A 7,500-nucleotide genomic window follows, 5' to 3' on the forward strand; every position below is an offset into this window, starting at 1 on the left:
GCCCAATCTTTTTGTGAGCCAACAACATTTGCGTGTGCTGTTTAAACCCGTGACCACTGGGCGACACAGGAACCTGATGTTTAATCGATAGAGAGAGAGAGAGAGAGAGAGGAGAGGAGAGAGAGAGAGAGAGAGAGAGAGAGAGAGAGAGAGAGAGGGGCGGAGGGACGTGTGGAAAAATCGAAGAATTAAGAACCTATTTGACAAAGGAAAAAAAAAATCCTATTAGTTTTTCCTTAAGGATATGACTGAATAAGCTTGAGCTTATTTAAGAAGAGCGTAGGGAAAGGAGGATTGAGAGAGAGAGAGAGAGAGAGAGAGAGAGAGAGAGAGAGAGAGAGAGAGAGAGAGAGAGAGAGAGAGAGAGGGCGGAGCGACGTGTGGAAAATCGAAGAATAAGAACCTATTTGACAAGGGAAAAAAAAAAGATCCTATTAGTTGTTCCTTAAGGATATTACTGAACAAGCTTGAGCTTATTTAAGAAGAGCGTAGGAAAGGAGGATTAAGAGAGAGAGAGAGAGAGAGAGAGAGAGAGAGAGAGAGAGAGAGAGAGAGAGAGAGAGAGAGAGAGAGAGAGCTGTTCCTAGCACAACAAGCTGCCTGTGCTTCTTCTGTAACGCACACCGTAATATTGCCCCTTTAAAATCCTGAAATGCAACCTACCAAGCAACGCGAAATGATTGTTTAAGTCTAAAGGAGATTCCTTATCAATCCTCCTTTCCTACGCTCTTCTTAAATAAGCTCAAGCTTATTCAGTAATATCCTTAAGGAAAAACTAATAGGATCTTTTTTTTTTTCCCTGTCAAATAGGTTCTTAATTCTTCGATTTTCCACACGTCTCTCTCTCTCTCTCTCTCTCCTCTCTCTCTCTCTCTCTCTCTCTCTCTCTCTCTCTCTCTCTCTCTCTCTCCTCTTCTTAAAAAGATCAAGCTTATGCAGTAATATCCTTAAGGAAAAACTAATAGGATCTTTTTTATTTTTTCCCTTGTCAATAGGTTCTTAATTCTTCGATTTTCCACACGTCGCTCCGCCCTCCCCCCCCCTCTCTCTCTCTCTCTCTCTCTCTCTCTCTCTCTCTCTCTCTCAGGACGTCTGTGTGCGAACCACCACCGCCCCCTTTAATTGGACCTAATACCTCTACAAAGGAACAAAGGGAATAACATTTGGAATCTCCATCAATTCCCATGCGTTCCCTTCCTGTACTCTCTCTCTCTCTCTCTCTCTCTCTCCTCTCTCTTCTCTCTCCTCTCTCTCTCTCTCTCTCTCTCTTCCAGTACTACTATCCCTCAGTTGGTTAGGTGCCAGCCCGTGAACCTTTTAATTGAGACATGCTCCATGTATTAGGGAATGGAAGAATCCGTTTGTTCGAATACTGAATCGTACTGATTTTTCGGACCACTGCCCCCCCCCCCCTTTCGCCATTCTCAATATAGGAACGTCTGTGCACATACACAAACTTTTGAAAATATTATTTTATCTATCTATATCCTCAATAATTGTTTATATAAACCATACAAATTTTCTTAAGATTTCAAATATTTCAATTAGATACTTTACATTTTAGAGAAAGTGCCATTTTACTTTTCATAATCTCATTTTATTTAACAAAAGCTCTCCCGCCCAAATTGGTTACAGAGTTCTTATTCTAACATGTAAGAAATGGACATGGGCAGAACATGTAATGAGAATGATAGACAATAGATGGACATTAAGAATAACAGAATGGGTCCCTAGAGATTGCGAAAGAAGCAGGGGGAAGGAAGAGAATATGATGGATAGACGCTTTAGTTGTTTAGTCTGATAATATCTCTTTTACCTTTACCCCAAGAAAACACAGTAAAGAAATCGCTATGTTCATGGTGAGAGGTATTGCACAAGATTACACAGTAAAGAATTGCTGTTTATGGTCAAAAGTAATACGCAAGAATACACAGTAATGAAATGGCTGTTTATGGTCAGAAGTAATACACAAGAATACACAGTAATGAAATCGCTGTTTATGGTCAGAAGTAATACACAAGAATACACAGTAATGAAAAGGCTGTTTATGGTCAGAAGTAATACACAAGAATACACAGTAAAGAAATCGCTGTTTGTGGTCCGAAGTAATACACAAGAATACACAGTAATGAAATCACTGTTTATGGTCAGAAGTAATACACAAGAATACACAGTAATGAAAAGGCTGTTTATGGTCAGAAGTAATACACAAGAATACACAGTAATGAAATCGCTGTTTATGGTCAGAAGTAATACACAAGAATACACAGTAATGAAATCGCTGTTTATGGTCAGAAGTAATACACAAGAATACACAGTAATGAAATCACTGTTTATGGTCAGAAGTAATACACAAGAATACACAGTAATGAAAAGGCTGTTTATGGTCAGAAGTAATACACAAGAATACACAGTAATGAAAAGGCTGTTTATGGTCAGAAGTAATACACAAGAATACACAGTAATGAAATCGCTGTTTATGGTCAGAAGTAATACACAAGAATACACAGTAATGAAATCGCTGTTTATGGTCAGAAGTAATACACAAGAATACACAGTAATGAAATCACTGTTTATGGTCAGAAGTAATACACAAGAATACACAGTAATGAAATCGCTGTTTATGGTCAGAAGTAATACACAAGAATACACAGTAATGAAATCGCTGTTTATGGTCAGAAGTAATACACAAGAATACACAGTAATGAAAGGCTGTTTATGGTCAGAAGTAATACACAAGAATACACAGTAATGAAAAGGCTGTTTATGGTCAGAAGTAATACACAAGAATACACAGTAATGAAATCACTGTTTATGGTCAGAAGTAATACACAAGAATACACAGTAATGAAATCACTGTTTATGGTCAGAAGTAATACACAAGAATACACAGTAATGAAAATCGCTGTTTATGGTCAGAAGTAATACACAAGAATACACAGTAATGAAATCACTGTTTATGGTCAGAAGTAATACACAAGAATACACAGTAATGAAATCACTGTATTATGGTCAGAAGTAATACACAAGAATACACAGTAATGAAATCGCTGTTTTATGGTCAGAAGTAATACACAAGAATACACAGTAAAGAAATCGCTGTTGTGGTCCGAAGTAATACACAAGAATACACAGTAATGAAATCGCTGTTTATGGTCAGAAGTAATACACAAGAATACACAGTAAAGAAATCGCTGTTTGTGGTCCGAAGTAATACACAAGAATACACAGTAATGAAATCGCTGTTTATGGTCAGAAGTAATACACAAGAATACACAGTAATGAAATCACTGTTTATGGTCAGAAGTAATACACAAGAATACACAGTAATGAAATCACTGTTTATGGTCAGAAGTAATACACAAGAATACACAGTAATGAAATCGCTGTTTATGGTCAGAAGTAATACACAAGAATACACAGTAATGAAATCACTGTTTATGGTCAGAAGTAATACACAAGAATACACAGTAATGAAATCACTGTTTATGGTCAGAAGTAATACACAAGAATACACAGTAATGAAATCACTGTTTATGGTCAGAAGTAATACACAAGAATACACAGTAATGAAATCGCTGTTTATGGGCAGAAGTAATACAGAAGAATACACAGTAATGAAATCGCTGTTTATGGGCAGAAGTAATACAGAAGAATACACAGTAATGAAATCGCTGTTTATGGGCAGAAGTAATACAGAAGAATACACAGTAATGAAATCGCTGTTTATGGGCAGAAGTAATACAGAAGAATACACAGTAATGAAATCGCTGTTTATGGTCAGAAGTAATACACAAGAATACACAGTAATGAAATCGCTGTTTATGGTCAGAAGTAATACACAAGAATACACAGTAATGAAATCGCTGTTTATGGTCAGAAGTAATACACAAGAATACACAGTAATGAAATCGCTGTTTATGGTCAGAAGTAATACACAAGAATACACAGTAATGAAATCGCTGTTTATGGTCAGAAGTAATACACAAGAATACACAGTATGAAATCGCTGTTTATGGTCAGAAGTAATACACAAGAATACACAGTAATGAAATCACTGTTTATGGTCAGAAGTAATACACAAGAATACACAGTAATGAAATCACTGTTTATGGTCAGAAGTAATACACAAGAATACACAGTAATGAAAAGGCTGTTTATGGTCAGAAGTAATACACAAGAATACACAGTAATGAAATGGCTGTTTATGGTCAGACGTAATACGCAAGAATACACAGTAATGAAATCGCTGTTTAAGGTCAGAAGTAATACACAAGAATACACAGTAGTGAAATCGCTGTTTATGGTCAGAAGTAATACAGAAGAATACACAGTAAAGAAATCGCTGTTTATGGTCAGAAGTAATACACAAAAATACACAGTAAAGAAATCGCTGTTTATGGTCAGAAGTAATACACAAGAATACACAGTAAAGAAATCGCTGTTTATGGTCAGAAGTAATGCGCAAGAATACACAGTAAAGAAATCGCTGTTTATGGTCAGAAGTAATGCGCAAGAATACACAGTAATGAAATCACTGTTTATGGTCAGAAGTAATACAGAAGAATACACAGTAATGAAATCACTGTTTATGGTCAGAAGTAATACACAAGAATACACAGTAATGAAATCACTGTTTATGGTCAGAAGTAATACACAAGAATTACACAGTAATGAAATCACTGTTTATGGTCAGAAGTAATACACAAGAATACACAGTAATGAAATCACTGTTTATGGTCAGAAGTAATACAGAAGAATACACAGTAAAGAAATAGCTGTTTATGGGCAGAAGTAATACAGAAGAATACACAGTAAAGAAATCGCTGTTTATGGTCAGAAGTAATACAGAAGAATACACAGTAAAGAAATAGCTGTTTATGGGCAGAAGTAATACAGAAGAATACACAGTAAAGAAATCGCTGTTTATGGTCAGAAGTAATACACAAGAATACACAGTAATGAAAAGGCTGTTTATGGTCAGAAGTAATACACAAGAATACACAGTAAAGAAATCGCTGTTTATGGTCAGAAGTAATGCGCAAGAATACACAGTAATGAAATCACTGTTTATGGTCAGAAGTAATACAGAAGAATACACAGTAATGAAATCGCTGTTTATGGTCAGAAGTAATACACAAGAATACACAGTAATGAAATCACTGTTTATGGTCAGAAGTAATACACAAGAATACACAGTAATGAAATCACTGTTTATGGTCAGAAGTAATACACAAGAATACACAGTAATGAAATCACTGTTTATGGTCAGAAGTAATACAGAAGAATACACAGTAAAGAAATAGCTGTTTATGGGCAGAAGTAATACAGAAGAATACACAGTAAAGAAATCGCTGTTTATGGTCAGAAGTAATACAGAAGAATACACAGTAAAGAAATAGCTGTTTATGGGCAGAAGTAATACAGAAGAATACACAGTAAAGAAATCGCTGTTTATGGTCAGAAGTAATACACAAGAATACACAGTAATGAAATCACTGTTTATGGTCAGAAGTAATACACAAGAATACACAGTAATGAAATCACTGTTTATGGGCAGAAGTAATACAGAAGAATACACAGTAAAGAAATAGCTGTTTATGGGCAGAAGTAATACAGAAGAATACACAGTAAAGAAATAGCTGTTTATGGGCAGAAGTAATACACAAGAATACACAGTAATGAAATCGCTGTTTATGGTCAGAAGTAATACACAAGAATACACAGTAATGAAAAGGCTGTTTATGGTCAGAAGTAATACACAAGAATACACAGTAAAGAAATCGCTGTTTATGGTCAGAAGTAATACACAAGAATACACAGTAAAGAAATAGCTGTTTATGGGCAGAAGTAATACAGAAGAATACACAGTAAAGAAATCGCTGTTTATGGTCAGAAGTAATACAGAAGAATACACAGTAATGAAATCACTGTTTATGGTCAGAAGTAATACACAAGAATACACAGTAATGAAATCACTGTTTATGGGCAGAAGTAATACAGAAGAATACACAGTAAAAGAAATAGCTGTTTATGGGCAGAAGTAATACAGAAGAATACACAGTAAAGAAATAGCTGTTTATGGGCAGAAGTAATACAGAAGAATACACAGTAAAGAAATAGCTGTTTATGGGCAGAAGTAATACAGAAGAATACACAGTAAAGAAATAGCTGTTTATGGTCAGAAGTAATACACAAGAATACACAGTAAAGAAATCGCTGTTTATGGTCAGAAGTAATACACAAGAATACACAGTAAAGAAATAGCTGTTTATGGTCAGAAGTAATACACAAGAATACACAGTAAAGAAATCGCTGTTTATGGTCAGAAGTAATACAGAAGAATACACAGTAAAGAAATAGCTGTTTATGGTCAGAAGTAATACACAAGAATACACAGTAAAGAAATCGCTGTTTATGGTCAGAAGTAATACACAAGAATACACAGTAAAGAAATAGCTGTTTATGGGCAGAAGTAATACAGAAGAATACACAGTAAAGAATCGCTGTTTATGGTCAGAAGTAATACAGAAGAATACACAGTAATGAAATCACTGTTTATGGTCAGAAGTAATACACAAGAATACACAGTAATGAAATCACTGTTTATGGGCAGAAGTAATACAGAAGAATACACAGTAAAGAAATAGCTGTTTATGGGCAGAAGTAATACAGAAGAATACACAGTAAAGAAATAGCTGTTTATGGCAGAAGTAATACAGAAGAATACACAGTAAAGAAATAGCTGTTTATGGGCAGAAGTAATACAGAAGAATACACAGTAAAGAAATAGCTGTTTATGGTCAGAAGTAATGCGCAAGAATACACAGTAAAGAAATCGCTGTTTATGGTCAGAAGTAATGCGCAAGAATACACAGTAATGAAATCACTGTTTATGGTCAGAAGTAATACACAAAGAATACACAGTAATGAAATCACTGTTTATGGTCAGAAGTAATACAGAAGAATACACAGTAAAGAAATAGCTGTTTATGGGCAGAAGTAATACAGAAGAATACACAGTAAAGAAATCGCTGTTTATGGTCAGAAGTAATACAGAAGAATACACAGTAATGAAATCACTGTTTATGGTCAGAAGTAATACACAAGAATACACAGTAATGAAATCACTGTTTATGGGCAGAAGTAATACAGAAGAATACACAGTAAAGAAATAGCTGTTTATGGGCAGAAGTAATACAGAAGAATACACAGTAAAGAAATAGCTGTTTTATGGGCAGAAGTAATACAGAAGAATACACAGTAAAGAAATAGCTGTTTATGGGCAGAACGTAATACACAAGAATACACAGTAAAGAAAATAGCTGTTAATGGTCAGAAGTAATACACAAGAATACACAGTAATGAAATAGCTGTTTATGGTCAGAAGTAATACACAAGAATACACAGTAAAGAAAGCGCTGTTTATGGTCAGAAGTAATACAGAAGAATACACAGTAAAGAAATAGCTGTTTATGGTCAGAAGTAATACAGAAGAAT

This window comes from Palaemon carinicauda, chromosome 2 (genome assembly GCF_036898095.1).
Source record: "Palaemon carinicauda isolate YSFRI2023 chromosome 2, ASM3689809v2, whole genome shotgun sequence".
NCBI classification, from domain to species: Eukaryota; Metazoa; Arthropoda; class Malacostraca; order Decapoda; family Palaemonidae; genus Palaemon; species Palaemon carinicauda.